An 18,698-nucleotide genomic window follows, 5' to 3' on the forward strand; every position below is an offset into this window, starting at 1 on the left:
AGTGAGCATGGCGGTATTAAAGAGATTTAACATGCCGGGGGCTAGCTATACGTATGCCGGTTTACCGGACGCCTCCTGTGTACGCACAGTGACCTCACCTTGCCCCACCCCTGCCACTGCGCTTGAGCAGGAGGCGTCCGGAAAGCCAGTATACGCCTACGCTAGTGCGTCTATGGTATGTTAAATCTCTCCATTGACCTAACCATGCCCGTCCACGGAGAGGACTGCCACTGCGTGCCTGTAATCTTTCCAATTAACTTTAAGGCGCCACTGGGCGCGAGACGAGAAAAAAAAAAGAGAAATATGCCAAAACAGCAAAATAGCGCGCCCGCGCTAATACCTCCCCCCGCGGGAGTCCGGTGTCGCATGCTCGGGGAAGAGGAGAGCAGCTCGTCTTCGACTGGAGAGACGTGTTCGAGGAGTTCATTACGCGCAACCATTGGCAGACCCCGGGATTTCCGGAACCGTCAGATTCCACGTTCTCCGCCCTGCAGAGCGACCCATTCTGGGGTTTTGCTTTCTCCCTGCATTCTATCTCTCTTTTTTTTTTTTTGCTCTCCCTCCTCTCTCTTACTGTCCCCTGTGGCGTCCCATATGGTCCTATTCTTTCTCTCACCCTTCGACGTTGTTTTCTAGTGTTCGCGCTCCGTTCCTTCTGTTCCTTTTGGGACACCAATCAGCGAGCTCTACGCGACTGCGAAGAGCCTTAATATCGGCGGCAAAAGGGAATAAAGGCTTTTTCTCAGCCTCGCACGCGAGCGTTGGACGTTGCGCAAGGCTGGAACGTCACACAGCGCGTTAACACGAATACTCGTTCGACGCTTCCGACTGCCGAGCCAAGCTTCCCTGACCTAATCATTGCTAAAAGTACGGATGCCTGTTTCGCTGCCCTGCTGCCCATTCGTCGATCTCAGCTTGTCGCCCTTGTACCTTGGCTGCTCGGCGCTTGGTCTTCCCTGACCAGGTAATCGCATCAATCCTCTCTACCGGCTATGGCCAACTGTGGCACGCCTTCTCTTGTTTATGCTGCTGCGTACCTTAGCTGACTGCCCTCGTTCGCGGTCAGAAAATGAGATCATAGACGTGACTCGGTCAGTGCTACCTACTGCCACAACGCACTACTCAATCTGACAAGCCTGCAACATTGAGACTCTCATGCTTCACGGTCGAAGCTGTGCTTTTGGAGCACGATCAGAGGCAGAGACGGCCAGGGAAGCTACTTTGCTGCGAAGAAAACTTGTTTGGTGTTAGTATGCGCTGAGTTCGCAGGGGTCAAATGGATGCAGCTAGCACAGGACCGGGTTAAGTGGAAAAATAAATAAATATGAGAGAGGCCTTCGCCCTGCAGTGGGTATAGTCAGGCTGATGATGATGATGATGATGAGTATACGCTGAGCCTGTAACTTAGTTTTATTCTTTACTGGAGGCGCCGTATGGTTCGCCCGCCATTTCGCGTTAAAAACCTTGTTTTTGCTTGAAATAAGAGGCACTTCGCAGTGCTTTCCTCAGAGTCGCTCGTAGAAATTTATTCAAGACAGAGTAATGTGAGATAAACGAAGAGTTTACGGGAGGCGGAAATAAACCTGTTCTTGGTCATATGACGCTGCATGAAGTGGTAAGCACATCCTTCACCGATACTGAGAAGTGAATTTGATTTCAACATAAAAGATTGCCCCATGAAATTTTCAAGCTGTCTTGTACACGTATGCAAGCTTGCAATGCTCAAAACTCATTTTTGGAGAGTGAATAGAGCCAAGCCGCTTTAGGGTAAATAATTATTTTGTATTATTGCACTGGTGCTTATTTCTGCTGCCTGCCAGACTCGGCCACTCAAGCCAGCAATGTCTGAACATGTACCTTGTTTGCCTGATTGCCAATATAGTATAATAAAAATAATTTTTTTGTTCACTACAGTTGATTAATTAGTAAAGACGTATTAGCTACTTTTTAAATTATTGGCTTCAGAGAAAGAGTGTCAATGCAAAAGTTGCAGATCTCGAAAATAGCTAGCTGCGTTGTTTCCATCAAACTAGCGTCCATTAACCAGCTTGTTTCCATCAAACTAGCGTCCATTAACCAGCTTCATCTCTACGATGAAGCTGGTTGTACGCACTTGGCGATTGATATAATGCAACAGCTGGTCACGTGACATCAATTTTTGAAGGCCTATATATAGGGCGGCGTAAGTCGTAGCCCGATAGAAATAACGTAACTATGCGCTTTTCGAGAAGGTTACAACTTTTGCACTGACACTTTTTCTTTCAAGCCAATAATTACTAGAGGAAAAAAAATACTGGAGGTTAGCATGGCCGACTCTGACCATCTCTGAATTTATTTCACTGTGCTAGGTCAAACCGTATTTTTTAAAAACGTGATCCGGAGTTAGCTAGGACAATATATATATATATATATATATATATATATATATATATATATATATATATATATATATATATATATATATATATATATATATATATATATATATATATATATATATCGAAATCTTAATATCCTCCCTTTATTGAGTCTGCTCCACCTAAGATGAGCCACACTTACATACAGTGCTAGTAATGGTGACATTGTCATTACTGCCCTTCCGCCATCTTCGCTCATAAACAGTAATCTGACTAGATTGTCCCAAAACACCGATTTGCTACTTCCCAGATTTAACACTAATTATGGCAAGCAAACCCTTCTGTTTTGAGCTATAACTGTATGGAAGTCCCTCATATGTTAAAATAGTTCGGTCGTACCGGCTTTTCAATAATAACATCACAACATTTTTATTAGCAAAGTTATAACCACACAGTTAAGTTTTTTTTTTTTATGCATCGTTGTTCTCGTTGTTCATGGATTTTAACATATTTTAATGCTCAATATCTGCCACATTTGGGAATTTGTTTCAAGCATTTTGTTATAGGAGGTCCCCTTAAGAGCTTCGCTTAGGGACCTCTTTCTGTACCAAATCAACCACACTAATTTGTTCAATACATTTCTGACAACAAAAAACCTGAAACGTGAAACCTGAAACGTGAATCCACCCACCTCGACATCTACAATACCTGGACCCTGACCTGAAGATCCGCCGTCGGCTCGGCCTACCACACTATGCCGCATGTGTCTTGTGTCGAATCCATGAACCACTACTCTTTTGTTAACCACATTGCTGATAACCGTGCATGTGCTATCTGTAGATGCTGTGATAAAATAGTGCACATTTTTGTGCATTCCCTGCATACAGGGCTTAAAGTGAGTCTCTATTCCATGCGCTGGAGCATTCTGATCCACGTCTACTGACGGCGATGGCTGTAAGGTCTGGCAGGCACTGCTTTGTTTTTCAGAACGCGGGGCCTGCGCGATAAGCATTGACTTTGCTGCACACTTTTTGCTTTCCTTTTCATATTACTCTCTTTTCTCAATTTCGGTTTATATCACCTCCTCCGTTTCCCCCAGCGCAGCGTACCAAAGAAGTTTATTCTCCCTGTTAACTTCTGCCTTTCCTTCTCTTCCTCCTCCTTGATAAAAGCGTTGCCTCTCCGCCCATCCCCAACGTATTTTGCTTTAAATGCAACTATAATGCACGAGCGGCTTTGCCTGTCAGCGGTGGCATCATTTTTTTTTTTTTTGTGCGTGTATAGAAGCAGTCGCAGCCAGACGATCTTACGCGGACACGGGCTGAGTGCGGTAACTATTGCAATTTTAAACGTGCTTGGTAAGTAGAGCGTAGAGGCTACTGGTCCATACTGGCCGATGAGTTAGACTGCTACATGCGAGATTGCGCTCCACTGCAGTCGCACAGCTGTAGCTAATAGATGAATTTGTTAACATGCAAAATAAACAAAAAAGAATTTCGACAGCTGCGTAATTCTTAAATTACACATGCGCACAAGAAGTGCGAATGTTTATCATTTGCATGTAATTCTTCCTGGTCACGACGTCAGCAGGGGCGGCTACCTTGATCCGCAGATAAAAAATCTAGATCTCTCTTCGGGACTCGGAATGGTGTCGAACATATTCGGACCCGACCGCTTTGCAACGCTCAATCTGCACCGGATAAAATTCTAGTCGGTTAATACGGATCAAGAATGCCCACGTGACAGCAATATATATAAAAGGCACATTGGCCCATTTGTCTTTGCAGTAAGTGATCTGTGTTGAATGTAATACAGTTCTCAAGCTGTAGGGCGAGATAAGTATATTACCTCAAATACCGGCTGCTTCAGCAAACACATCCAAAAACCCCTCAAAATAATGAGCTGGAATTAAAACCAAAGATAACGCCAGGATTATGCTTCCAGCCGTGGCTGACGTTATTTACTGTAAGTTCTAATATATAGCTTCAGATAGCATTGAATAATTATCTCCTGAATTGACCCGATTGAGTGGTTTGTTAAACTGGGGAATTTGAAGTAGCGATCAAGGCTATGCGATATTAGTTTTTGATGCAACGAAAAACTTTTTTTGTTTCAAGTCCTGCAGCGTAAGGAGTTCCGGCCCTTTTTTCCACGCAAGGCCAAAACTGAGTGAGTTAGGCGCGCAGGAAGCTTACTGCGGACGCGACGTATTGCAGTTATTGTGGCGCCCAGTTTGAATTGTTTTTTTCTGCAATACCACTTCAATTAACCTTTATGAATTTAACACAAGCAACTGTCGTCATATCTAGCGCAGCTCATTACTTTTTACTTTTTAATGTAATTTCTGTCGACTTTTATGGTGTTGCGCCATTTTCCAGAGATGGTGCTGCGTTGACTTTATCCCCCAACTCGTCGCTGAGAGTGCGTCGCGTCCCAGAGTGCCCGCTCAAAGGCCCTTGAAATCTCAACACAGCACCGCGCTACTCCATCGACTCGGCAGACTGTTGACTCAATGACTATCGAAGCCGCCCGTGAAACAGAGAGCTGAATTGGCCTTTGAGTCGAAAGTCTGTAGGCTCGAAGGCCTCCGGGGTGTTTCATGTAGTTGTCATTGTAAAGAGGCAACTTGTAATGACAGCTATATACCCGATGACTAAGTGCCCAGGCGGACAAAGAAGCACCCAATCAGGCGCACAGAGCTGCTAGCAGTCACGCGCAAACGGTTGTAAGCAGTGAGATTGGCTTTAACGCCGCTTTTTCCCCAGTAGCGCGTACGTGCATGTGTGGCAGTGTTTGCTTACTTTATTATATCCCCGGCGCCCGCACTCCGTTGGAGGCGAAGGGCACAACCATCCAACCTAGTGAAATTTACGCGCACGTTTCTGGTGGTCAGGTATTAAAAACGGCGTCTTAATTATCTTTACACTGGTCACAATAGCCACACCAGCCACCAAGAACATTGCACAAGGCGTAATTCAACTCCGAACCGATCATGCCTTCAGAAGCGTATATAGAGAGTCTTCTGAACCCCCTTTTTCAGCGAATCGCCCAAAGGACAGACACTGGCATTTCTTTACACCCTCTCTGTACTTTTGCCGAGCGGTGCTATGTCAGTGAAGCTTTCCGTAAGCTTGCATGAATAGGCGGTGCGAAGACGACCGAGTACGAGGAAAAAACGAGTGCCGCCGCACGGGAAGTCGTCAATCCTGGTCACGCGGTTCTAGAGCACACGTGCGCGTCTGATTTGAACAAGAATAATACAGGCGCTCAATTTTCCAGCTGAAAGACAGCTGCCGTAGGAAACAGCCCTTTGGCAATAAATCGTCATTTTCTCTTCTTTCAAAAAGCCAGCCGAGACACCAGGTCCAACAAAGGATATTTAGACATGACGAGCTTCCCAGGACCGAAAGCGCACCGCTTCGACGTGATCGAGCGCCGCAACTCGTTGGAACGCATCCAGGAAAAGGTAAAAGCTCGATAGGGCAGAACGCAAGCCGGAACTCTCGCGATCGGGCAAATGAAACAGCGGCGAGACTCGAGCTTCCACTTTCGCAAGGAACAAACTGCCGAAAAAGAAGAAAAAAAAAAGAAATCTAACAATAAAGGGCGCGGGCGGCTGCGCAGAATGATCTTTCAGGGTCCATGCTGAATGCAGCGCCGCCTCAGCAGCCGTGGAGAATGAGACACTTTCCCGGGAGAGCCGTCTTCGTTGCTTCCTGCCACGCGAGGGCTCGCTTTCACTCTTCTCTTGGTTTTCCCAGCGTTCAACTCCGCATCTTTCTTCGTTTTATTTTTTGAACGGAATGTGTATTTCTGGCTGCGGGCGTGCTCAAACGTGTGTGTGCGTACGTGTGTGGGCGTTGTGCGCCTTGCTTTTGTGAAAGGACCTCGAGGACCCGGCCGTCATCACAGCGGCTCTTGAAGCGGCGCGCCAGTCGGCAGCTAATCCCGCCAAGAGACAGAGAATCAGCAACCGGCCGGAGGGCCACGCTCTGCCTCGGACTTAATCACCCTTTTCCGCCGCTCCATTACGGCGCTGCACTGCAGGCGTACAGCCGGTCCCTCGGCGAAGCACCACGGCCTAGGCGCGGAAGCCTCGTGCTGCGCAGCAGCCGGTTCATCTACCGCAGCTTTTGCTTCGCGTGTGTCGCCCGCGCGTGCTGCTTCTCCACGGGCCTCTTTGCGCTGGCCCCTCCCGCGATTATTTACTTTCCCCACTGCAGGCGTTATTCTTTTCCCAAATGGACGGGCGCAACGAGCGCCGCCAGCCGCCCGCGCGCGCACACGAACGCACAAGCGACGCAATTACGCGAAGCGCGCTTGCTTGCAAATGAACGCCTTCGTCGGGTACATTTCCCTTGCCGCCGTATAACGACGGGCCCAAATACAAGTTCGAAGGCCTATCTCGGTGGTGAAATCCGAGTCGGCCACCCCGCCCCCGCCAATCGCAACTGTCCGCTGTCACCCCCTTTGGCCCCGATGTTCTCCACTTAGAACTTGTATAAATTGCCTCACTCAAGTGCTCTCGCTCCGCTAAATTTCCCCCTCACCTGACGGGAGGTGTATCCCAGGTTCAGTGGCTCCTGAAGGCCGGGCAGCCAGATTGAGACCGCCATGGCACTTCATTTAAATGACCCCCGGCTTAAACTTCCTGAAACGGATTTAGCTGTAATCCGGAAAAGCTGCGGCAGTGAATACGCTTCTGCGAGGCCCTGGTGCGCCTACTCTCGCAGACGGGGGAAGCAGCGGACGGCGGATCCGATGGAACTTGGGAACTTGGAGAATCACCCACCACGTTTTATGCGCCTCCCGCCAACTTCGCGTCTCCCCCAACACGTGACACCGACAGCAGGTTCTTCCAGAAGCTCCGTGAGGAGCTCATTCTTCGGCAAGAAATTCGTGAATCTCACAACAAGGCGTTCCGAACACAGCTGACAGATAAAGTTCTCTTCACAGCATTGCATTTTCAAATGAAGAAAAAAGAAAGCGGTATCACGGGGATGTCGGCGCACTGCATTGCATGTTTAAACAAATTATATAACAATATTTCGAGTTTTTAAAAGAGTATGCCGAAAAGGATGTTTACTTTCAACACGCTTCTTATTTATTTTTGCACGGACACCGACAGAATGTGACAATAGTGGACGTAGAAAAGAGTCTTCCTTGGCCAAACCATTTACAGTAAGGAAACATTCTGGCGCAAAACTGTTGGACATGTATGGGCAAACCCCGCCGGGCAAGTCTGCGAGAAATTGCTAGCGCGGTTTTGAAGTGCAAGATCGCTTAGATCGGTGCCGGCCACTTGGTACTGTTCGTATTCCACGCCCTTCCGGTGCGGCCATGTGCTTTTGTTGTCTGACGAAGTATTGTGAGCACGACAGGCTAGTTCAAATCTTGTCGAATCGGACAACAGCTAAGGTAGCTGAAACCTGTGCTGTCTACGTGACAACTTGGTCATGCTTTTTCTAAGCATCATCTGCGAAACTTGGCAGTTGGCCGCTGGACTTCATGGGAAGGTAAGCGTAGTAGGGGACGGAAGGAAGTTAGGTGGGCGAATGAGATTAGGATATTTGCAGGGGTCAGGTGGTCGCAGCTGGCAGAGGACCGGGCTAATTGGAGGACTACGGGAGAGGCCATTGCCCTGCAGCGGGTGCAGTCAGAAGGATGATAGTGATGACAATGGTGCATTTTGCGTTTCGCAGTGCACCGCTCACACCCTCATAGCAGAAATTAGCGCACTGTACACAAGTTTGAAATGAAAAGAAGGAACAATAGAATGCGAAGACTGGCTAAAATTCTCACACTGTGAGAAAGCGGTGTTGCGCAGGTTTGCTTTTCTGTCGCCTAGCTTTACGTAGTTTGCTGGAATGGGACACTCATTTGTCAGCAATTAAATGTCTTGCTTACTTGTTCGCTGCAGGACTGCAGCATCGTACAGCGAGAATTGCCGTTGGCGGGCAAAGCGTTGCTATGCGCCTGTCGTGCAGTTGCTATGCGTAGCAACGCGCGTTGCTATGCAGCTGTTGACTGATCATAGCTGCTTCTCAAGCAAGAAGAGATTTTTCTTGGGGCAGCAGCCTCCATGCAGTTTTATGTTTCTCGTGAACGCCCATAAAATGATGTCAAATATTTTATGCTTGCTTTAAAACAGTGTGTTTCCGCGCATTGAGTTTTCATCGAGCACATCCTTGGGAAATAAGACAAGTGAATAGCACCGCTTCATTATGCTTGTGCACCGTTATGCACCGCTCCGATGGTCTGCACATCGTCATTGAACTGAGCGGCGCACATCATCTTTGAAAGATTTTTAGAGGCGAAATCTTTTCTTGCCTCATGAACGCCGTGACAGGATCCTGTGAGCAGAAGCTGTGAACGAAATCTGTGAACGTCATACCCATGGACAAATGACCTTTGTAGGTTTGGTTTGTTTATGAGAGACGCCTTACACCGGTTGAAGCCCGGATGACAACCATTTCCAAATGGGGGGGGGGGGGGGGGGGGGCATGGGCGACAGGCCGAATGCCCAATGAAGTTGTAGATTTTGAGTGGAACAGGTGCGGGGGGGGGGGGTTCTTCCCACGCGCCAGCGCCTCGCCAGGTGGGGCGTGGTACCCAACGATAGATGCGCCATTTGTGGTGGCGTGGAAACGTTACAGAATGTTTTCTTTGAATGTGTTGTTGCACGCACGATGTGTGGCCTTAAGCAGCGCATGTTTAGAGTTCATGCAGGACCAGGCACAAGACGCCAAAGCGGCTTTTTTTCCTCGTTTAGTTGCCGCAGCCACTATGTATGTAGTGCTGCGCCGTCGCTGCCTCGCTGAGGCACGTCGGACGCCTGCTCTCGTAACCCAGCGCATAGGAACCTGCGCCTCGTCATCTGGAATTACTTGTCTGAGCAGCTAGAAAGGGATCGTGAGGCGCTGTTTCTGCTTCGGCGTTGGCATACGCGGTTCTTTGTTGTACGGGGCAACAGGCCAAAGATGCCGTCCTTGCTGTATTAGCCTGCGAGCCTCGTATCCCATTTCTTAAGGTTGTATACCAGGCCTTGAGTAAGCGCTGTACTCACACTTATATTGTCATTTATGTGCTTTAATCGGTCGCCCTGTATTTACGCAGTTTATTGACTACTGCGTAAATATCGCACCCACGATGGTCTGTGCGTTTAATTGTATGCTCAATGCACCCAATAAACGTACCTTTGTTATCGCCGCTGCCGAGCTGTTTAGTTCTTTTTGCGGGCAGTGCAATAAAGAGTTTCTTTAGTGCACTCCCAGACTCTTCCTTTGTTGCCATCGGCCTTGTCACCACGACGTGACTATATATATATATATACCGGGTGTCCCAGCTAACTTGAACCAAGGGTTACAAAATAATATATTTGAGATAGGTCAGTGAAACCAATTGCATACAACTACCAGCCTGCTTGTGCACTACAGGCAATTTTTTGTTTTGCAATTAGTTAATTGGCTAATTATGTTAATTTTTCTAATTTAATAAATATTCACCTTGGACCAAACTTGTGAATTGGAAAGTTGTAGAGCACCTTCAGAAACCCCCATTCCATTAATTGCGATAAAGAAAGTCTCACGTGTATCTTTTTTTCCGGGCTCAAAAGAAAGCCCGCGAAATACAAATAATACCACGTGACTAGCGCATTTGAGCGCAGCGATCGTGGTGCTCTCAGTCGTGGTTTGAGCGAACGATTTTCGATTGAACAATTAACCAAAAGTTTCTCCATGAGCGTGGCAAAAAAGGGGCAAAACAGTTATTGGTCGATAGTTAGACATATTATTATGACCACCTTTCTTAAAGACCGGTACTACTTTGTACATCTTTAACGCTACAGGAAAAACTCCTGTTTTAAGCGTTTTATTGATAAGGTTAGCGGGCACAAAAGAGAGCTGTCGCACCACAAGTTTTATCTTAGATGGATCTGATCTAAGCCTGATTCAACACTCTTTAAGGAAGAGATTGTCGTTATGATTTCTTCGGATGACATGGGGTACAGATAAAATAAATATGGACAGCGCGAAGTGTTACAAGAAACTGAAGTTTGCATTGGGCGGGCGCTTAAAAAATATATATTAAACGCGTTTGCTTTATCTAATGGGTCAGTTAGCGTCTTATTACCGCCATGGAATTCGTTTTTAGTTGGTTGCTGGCGGTCTATGTACAGAAAAGATTTTATGAGCTGCCAATTTTTTGCATTGTTATTTCCATTTTTGATAATCTCTTTTTCATAGTAGTCCAGTTTGACTTTTGTTAGTGCAGTGAGCGTTTGCGAATATGCGCGAAAGCGGTTTTTGAGTGAAAGGTTAAATGGCTGTCGTTTGATTTTTTTTTATGAAGGTTATCTTTTTTGCGAATAGACCGCAGCAGTCCATTTTTTATCCATGGATTTCGGGGCACAGAATACCAACGTTGAACTGAAGGTATGGGCGTGCAAGCATTAATATTTCTAGCTTTTATATCACATAAGTTTTTAAAGCAATTTCAACACACGGTTCATTGGTTATAGCTGTCCAATCTATATAAGATTCGGGGTTAACAAACCGATCGGAGTAAAATGAGTATGAGTTGCAGATATTAGGCTTCCTTATGATGACACTTTCAATTAATAGAAAAAAGGGGTAATGGCCAGTTATATCGAAGGAGACTACCCCTGCAGTGCAAGGTGACGGAACGTTGGATAAAACGTGATCAATGAGTGTGTGCGGGCCAAGAGCTGTGCACCGTCTAGGTGTGTCAATTAAAGATTCCAAACCATGGCTAGAAATGCATTTTGTATATTCAGAGCATTGTACGTCAGATGTATTTGCGATGTACGCTAATGATGGAAGAAAAGACTGGTCCAGTTTTATCCACACAGACTCGCATTTATTAGTACGTAAAGCGATATCAAGGCGTCGTCTATAAGTTAAGAAGTTAGAGATGTATATAGCTGAACCGCCGTGGCGATCTTCTTGTACGGTGGCTGTATTCAGCTCGGGAGCCTGGTAAAGACAATAATTGTTCTTCGTTAGATGACAACCATGTTTCAGAAAGGCATATCAGGGAAAACTTATGATTCGAGATGGTTAAAAAATTGACAAGATCATCATAATGTTTAGACGTACTACGTATGTTGAAATTGATAATTCAATTATGTGATGGAGCGCCTGCGTGGAGAAATGCTGAAATCTCTTGTGTAACTCCATGACCATCGGATGATAACAGTGCCTGGTTTTCTTTAAGTGAAAATGGCAAGATCAGCCTCACTGGCAATTCGATACACTGTGCTATCTCAGTAGTCGCCCTAGCTTTCATGCGGCAGTTGTCGACCCAGAGGAATTTCAATCCTTTTTCCTTTTTCAGTGTTCGCGCCCGTCCAAAAAGACGTTTGTTTCCAGGTGTCAGATGATCATTTATGTAGATGGGGGGATCGGTAAGGCTGCCATCGCCGCCACCTTTAATTCCGATTTCGGTAGATGTAAGTGGTGTTTTCCTTTCCTCTAAACTCAGCCTTCTTTGTGCGGTTGCAAAAACGAGCAATTATTTACTGTTCATCCTTAGCAGGTACTCTGTGCACTGTATGCCAGTGACAGTGACAGGGCAGCCAATCATTTCGCCAATACAGTGGAGAATAGCGCAATGGTCCTACCCTGTGTAACGGGTACTCCTTTGATCTCGATGCTGTTCATGCGAGAGTACTGCTCTAGTTCAGTCACTCTCTTGGTCAGTTGCACATTTTAGTGATTCAGGTCTTTGTTTTCCTTTATAAGAGAAGCATGCTGCGTTTTCATTTACTCAAAAAGGTCATTAAATATGGAGAGGCTGTTCCGCAGCTCTGTCACTTCAGTTTTTAAACTACCAACTTCTTTAGCAAGTTCGGCTTTAGTTGGCATGATAGAAAAGAATGATGCATTTAGCATACAATCTTGCGAAATCAGCAAAAAATTTAAACCCGAACAGAGTGATTCAAAACAGCAGAGAGCACGGCAGTAAAAAAAAAAAAAAAAAAAAAAAGAAAAAAAGAAGCAATGCAACAGCACATAGACTGCACTATCTAGAAAACTGTGAAATTCCACGAACCAAGCGTGATCTCCCGCACATATGTTCGAAGCCTACTTTTTCAGTCCACTTTCGGAACTCGGATCGACATACATTCATCACCGGGATGCACATTTTCCCCGGTTTCCTCCTCATAGTAGTTTCCTGCCGTTATGTCTCGATTGTCATTGGTAAACACCGTCATGTCCTTTAGGGAAGGTCGAAACATTTAACTCTCTGACTGCCGCAGCCAGATGCTCATAGGATCCAGTTCGAAGAACAGCTTGTAAGCATCGGGCGGCTTCTTTAAGTCAGCGGAAACAAACCACTGCTCGGGGATTTCTTGTTTGATATACGCAGAGACGAACTGGATGCAAACTCTTGCACTGAGTGATTTTCATTGCCACTGGCAGTGTACGCGATATATGTGCAGGAATTGGGTGCTCTGTTTTTTTTTTATTATCTTAATTTGCCTGAAAATATCATTGCTGCAGGCTTTCGTAGGAAAGGCATTAACTGTAAAGGTAGATCATCAGCGTGTTTTGTGTGGTTAGGGGAGTATCGTGGGAGCGAAAGAACCTTCCTTTTCCCGTTCATAAAATATGCTGCGAGGAACGTGATGCTATAGAGCCATAGGGGCAGGGGTGGACGAAAGTAAATGGAGAAAGCTAAGCTCCGTCAAACATTTTTCACGCGTTGCATAAATCAAACTGGCAGCCATGGTATGTTGAGGATTGCAGTAGACGCCAGTGTGGTTACTCTTGGAAAAATATTTTTTATATCTGATACAGAAGGTGTGATTGCAATTAGAACACGAAAACGTGCTCCGTTTACTTTAGCACGCGCCTGTATATATTGAGAACCGATAGCCCGGTTTTCAAATGTTTTCATACATGAGGCCCATCAATGGTAGTACTTGCGAGCGGGCTTGTTGGCTACACGACTCCGACGACCTCCGGCGCTGCATGGTTATACAGAAAAACGGTACACACACAAGAGAATTAAACCAAGACGTTAACACAGATGATGCATCACGGTATAACCCACCACATTGTCACGCGTGGTCCACCTGTCGCAGCTCGTCCGCGCCACCTCTTCGGTGAGCGTCTGGCTATTGCAAAACGGGAATTCGACCACATGCTCCAGCTGGGTATTATTCGCCCTTGATCCAGCGCTTGGGCCTCACCACTCCATCTGGTGCCCAAGAAAGAACCGGGTGACTGGCGTCCGTGCGGCGACTACCGGGCTCTCAACGCTCACACGGTCCACGACAGCTACCTTCCACACATCCAAGACTACACTGGACATCTGGAAAGCTGCAAGTAAAGTGGACCTTTTCAAGGAGTACCACCAAATCCCTGTTGAGCCGGGCGATATTCCGAAGACGGCCATCACTACACCCTTCGGACTGTTTGAGTACGTGCGCATGCCATTTGGGCTACGCAACGCAGCTCAAACTTTCCAAAGATTCGTTGTGTGACGCGTGAACTCCCGGCGGTATTTGCCTACATCGACGACATCCTCGTCGCGAGTCGTTCTCCACAGGATCATGAGCGTCACCTCCGGGAACTCTTTCAACGCCTCCAAGAGTTTAGATGGTCGTCAATGCCCAGAAATGTGTTTCCGGCTCTTATGAGCTCGAGTTCCTGGGCCACCACATCTCGGCGCTGGGAATTCGTCCATTGCCTTCTCACGTCCAGGCTGTTAAGGACTTTCCAGCACCCACTACCCTACGCAAGCTCCGTGAGTTCCTGGGCCTAGTGAATTTTTTCACGGCGCTTTACCCGCACTGCGCCGAGCTTCTTCACCCCCTGACTGACCTTCTCCGCACCACCAGGTCCTCATCCTCTGCGATTTCCTGGTCTCCTGAAGCTCAGGCCACTTTCACGGCTGCAAAACAAGCCCTCGCCGATTTAGTCGTCCTCATCCACCCTAGGACTTCCGCGCCAACTCGCATCATGGTGGATGCTTCTAGAGTGGCCATTGGTGCGGTTCTCCAGCAGCAGATCGACTCCGAGTGGCACCCACTGGGTTTCTTCTCTCGGAAGCTCCAGCCTGCCGAAGCTCGGCACGGGCTGTCCAGAATGAGAAGCCTGCGACGCTGGTCGTCTTGCTCTGGTGCTCCGCTGCGACCCTGCAAATTCGCAACAGCACATAATCTGTGTTAACGTCTTGGTTTCATTCTCTTGTGTGTGTATTGTTTTTGGGTATAACCATGCAGCGCCGGAGATCGTCGGAGCCCATCAATGGCTGGCAGCCTACTTTGGCTGTCACCTTGTTGGACATTGTGGTTGATCGTGGCACGGGCCCCCATAGCCTGTAATCAATCAATCAATCAATCAATCAATCAATCAATCAATCAATCAATCAATCAATTCAATAAAATGTACAAATTGCAAAAAATGTTGGCCCAATGGCCGAAGCTAGTTTAGGCCCGTACATACATACATATACACAGCAATGGAGACACGCTAAAGGACATATAACAAACGTTTTCGGGGTTATTGTACACACGCAAACGTAACAATCAATGAGCACAAAAAGCACATAATATGGCCTTACCAAAAAAATCTAAATACCTTCGTGGAAATTGGCCCTACGTCTTGGTTCGGTGATGGAGTAACACGTACACTTGCATCTAACGAACCACATGCACCATGCACTTGGCATTCGGGCTTTGGAATCGATTTCCCCGTTCTACTTTTTTTTTTTTTTTTTTCACGCATGCTCCGGGCTCTCTGCTTTCCGCGGATCCTGCCTCCATCCGTCGTAAGGGCACGTCCTCGCCGCTTCGCGAGAGGCCTTTCGCGTTGCTAGTCGAAGCTCTTATATACAACAGTTTCTTCGCGACGGGGAGACGCAATGTGGCGTCGTCCGCAGCATCTTCCGCGCTTGGAAGAAGACGGTGAATTCGATCGGCGCATACTTCTCGGCTGCGGCGTAAAAAGCAAGTGCGGCGCGCAGTAGCCACCAAACAGCTCGCCCCGCAGTCACGCATTCTATGAGAGAGAGGAGGGGGGGGGGGGGGGGAGAGAAAAAAAGACTCGGGAGAAAAGAAAAGCGGTTGCATTCTCGCCTCCGCTTCGACAAAAGGCCGTGCACTGACAAAAGGAAAGCCTGTCTGGGCTTCGAGCGAAGGTGTCTTGTTGCGCTTTCGTCTGAATGGATTCCAGCAACAAGGGAAGCTGTATCGGCTTTGCATAAGAACCGGCACAAATAGAAAAGCCCCAAACGGAGCCCGTCTCGCTTTCGCGTCCGACCTTATTTCGACCACGCTCCGCGCGCATCAAGTGGCCTGCATGAGGACGCTCGCACTTTTTTCCGTCGGCGCAGGCGAAGACCGCTTCTCCGCCACTGTTACTCGTCGCGGCGATTCTGAGTGAACGGAACGAGACCCGGGGCGTGCGCGGTCGAGAAAAGAAAGCGAGGGAGAAGGAAAGCGTGTGGCGACGCCTGAATATTTGAACACATTTGCTCGAGACCCAAGCTCGTTTGCTCTGCGCGGAAAGTGCTTGGGATAGGACGGCACTGATATCCACGAAAGCCACTGCATGGCTCTTATTTTTCTCGAACGTCGCTGATCTGGGGCGTGGAGCAGAGGAACTGCTGCGCAAATCGGACGGTGGCCTGTAAGAGCAAATGTATTCTCTCGCACGATTGAATTTCTCCACGATGTAATTCATTCCTCGCAGAGACACGTTTACGCAGTATCTCCTCTGAATCCTTGCACATTCACGTTTCTATAGGGGTTTAGCAACTGCTTTGTTCGATGGTTTGAGATGGCCACTTGTAATGCTAGTACTGCTTGGTATATGAAATCAGCCCTTCCTTGTGCCCTCGACTGCTTAAGCCTGTTATTGTGTATGCTGCGTAAGTTCCTTCATGTTGCTTTCCATTTTCTTCCGTTATGCAGAATCAGCTCCTGGCACAGCAGATGGCCACAGCTTGATGGTCAGCGCTGAGTAGAAACGTCAAGTCATCGCCATCGATTTAGGTAAGTGCTGCTCCTCTTCGCATACACGAACAAGTGAAGTGCTTCATCTGCCAGAGAAAAGCTTACAAAAAGATACGAGTGCTGGATGCTGCATGCCAACCAGCACTTGTGTCCTTTTCCCTTCTTTTTGCCTCTCTAAGTTGCTTCGTATCCCGCACTGATGAGTGTTTTGTTCCTCCATCTGCGCTAGTCATCTGCGTAGTCAAGGTTTCTGTAGCATACTCGCAGAAGTTTCAAAATGCGAGCGCACCTTTGCAGCCCACTCGCAATAGGTAAACACATCACACTGCTACACTATATCTGAAGGCTGGCGCGTTTTGAGATGATTCAATTAAGCGATAAGTGGTGCTTTGTGATATATTTTGTTTATTTTTTGAACCGCATCATAGTCTCTTCACTCCATTGCCGCCGATATGTTCCTACGGGCTACATAATATTCTCTGCCCCGTGTTTCTTTTCATCGTGCCTTTCAAGGGCTTATAGCGGTATTTCGAAATTGTGCCTCCTTCTCTTGCTCCACTAGTGCTGTGCGAACCGTGGCGTTAAGATTTCTAGGGAGCGAATAGCTCTTTATTTCTTTTATTCATGGGGGAAAGGGTGTTCTTCTTTGCTGGCATGCAGAATTAGATAAAACCTGCGAGTGGACTCGGAATGTGTGGCATCGCCTCGCAGTGGGATTCTGTCTGAGTGCAAATTTTAATGAAAACGACAGTGCTCATATTGCTAGCAGCACAAGACTATCTCGAGGACACAGAACGACAATGCACCAAAAATCTTACGCTTACTTCGGCCTTCTTGGAATTTCCGTAGCTTTTACTGAGCTTTTTCGGTTAGTTACAGCAATGACAGTCCCTTCATAGTTACAATTTTGTCACAGTTGACAGTTGTCTCTTCAGAGGTATAACACAACGAAGAGACAGATTCGCTAGGCAGTGAAGAATAATCCTCATTTGAGTATTATTCGCCTGAATTGTAACGATCGCAGATATAGTAAAATTTAAGCCTGCTAAAAATGGCCTCATATGTTTACCCTTTTCTTAGCGCGCATTAGCACTTGCATCCTAGTGCCATGTTATGCGCCCTGAGTTCAGTAATCCCCAAATTCAGAAAATGCAAACGTAGTAGCTGTACCTCACGAGGTCGCAGCGCCATTCATTACTTCTTGGCATGCATTTGGGTCAGTCGCTAGCTACTGCTCATGATTTTTGTCTTCCATCTTCTATCCACAACGTAAACTTGCATGCTGCTCCCGCCTCCAAACTCGCTACACATTCGTTTTGTTTAGTTGGAACAAATCTGCCGGCACTGAAATTAAGACAATTATATGGTTGTCCAATTATAGCACATTTTCGCCGGGTGCGGAATTTAACTATTGTATGCGCGATTATTTTGTCTTAGGTTATCTTGCTTGGCAGGAGATGTTCAGTGGTGCGACCGTCGTTATGTTCAACAATATTCGTAAAGCAAATCTCTCATGAGACCGAAATGTTGTTGCTTAGGGCACACACCAAAAAAGATTTCATTATTTTGCATGAGTTATATTTCGGCAGAGCCATTCCATGCACTTGATACATTTGACAGACACTTGTCAATACTAGTCGACTCAGAAGGAAGCAGCTATTATTAACGGGATTCGTAGCAGGGCACCGCCGTTTCAGAGAACCAATCTCATGCCTCAGGGAGCTAAGGCACTCTGAAGCACTAAGTCAATTCAGAGAATGCTAACTGCAAACATTGTACTCTAAACCACTCTGGAGTGCTCTGTGCAAGGCCCCAACGCTTGGTTTTTCTCATGTGGCATCAGTGCGATCCTGGCTACGCCCTTCTAAGTCCAGATATTTCTTAAAATGCAATAAATGTCTAACTGGTGCGCGTTGACATTCGGATAGACTCACGACAACGACCAGAGGTTGAGCACGAAGCAGCACATTGACAATTTCTTGCGTTTTATAACAAAAAGAAATTTCTGCCTCGCAGATTTTGCGTTTTTCCTACGATATTTCAAACCTGTATTGCCACATTGCTGCGTGTGGACAGTAAGCGTGCGACCCACACGCTTTCTGAACCGGTCGAAAAGCGAATGTACAGTGACTTTTAAAATCAGATGTGTGGTTACTGGGGCAGAGATATATCGGATGTTTTAGCCGACAAATAACTTTCGTTTGTTTCGTTCCCGTAGCGATGCTTTAGCGACAAGAACTTTAAACCATTCGGTCGCGATGCACTGCAGCTATAACGTAAAACACTGCTCCATATTGGCTCTACACCGCGACGAGTAGTCGAGCCGAGGCAACAAGTCGTGGTGGTGCCCATGGTGC

General features: G+C 47.0%; 1 protein-coding gene across 1 annotated transcript in view; it reads left to right on the top strand.

Annotated features, from left to right (window-relative positions):
• Positions 1 to 18,698, top strand: part of LOC146203500 (protein qui-1) — a 587,371-nt gene that overhangs the window by 189,000 nt on the left and 379,673 nt on the right. Inside the window, exon 3 of the mRNA XM_084588801.1 lies at positions 16,300 to 16,380. The gene's annotated coding sequence lies outside the window, so the exon portion shown is untranslated. The remainder of the gene's footprint in view (positions 1 to 16,299; positions 16,381 to 18,698) is intronic.

Source organism: Amblyomma maculatum, chromosome 1 (assembly GCF_055883805.1).
Source record: "Amblyomma maculatum isolate TAMU_Amacu chromosome 1, ASM5588380v1, whole genome shotgun sequence".
Classification (NCBI taxonomy): domain Eukaryota; kingdom Metazoa; phylum Arthropoda; class Arachnida; order Ixodida; family Ixodidae; genus Amblyomma; species Amblyomma maculatum.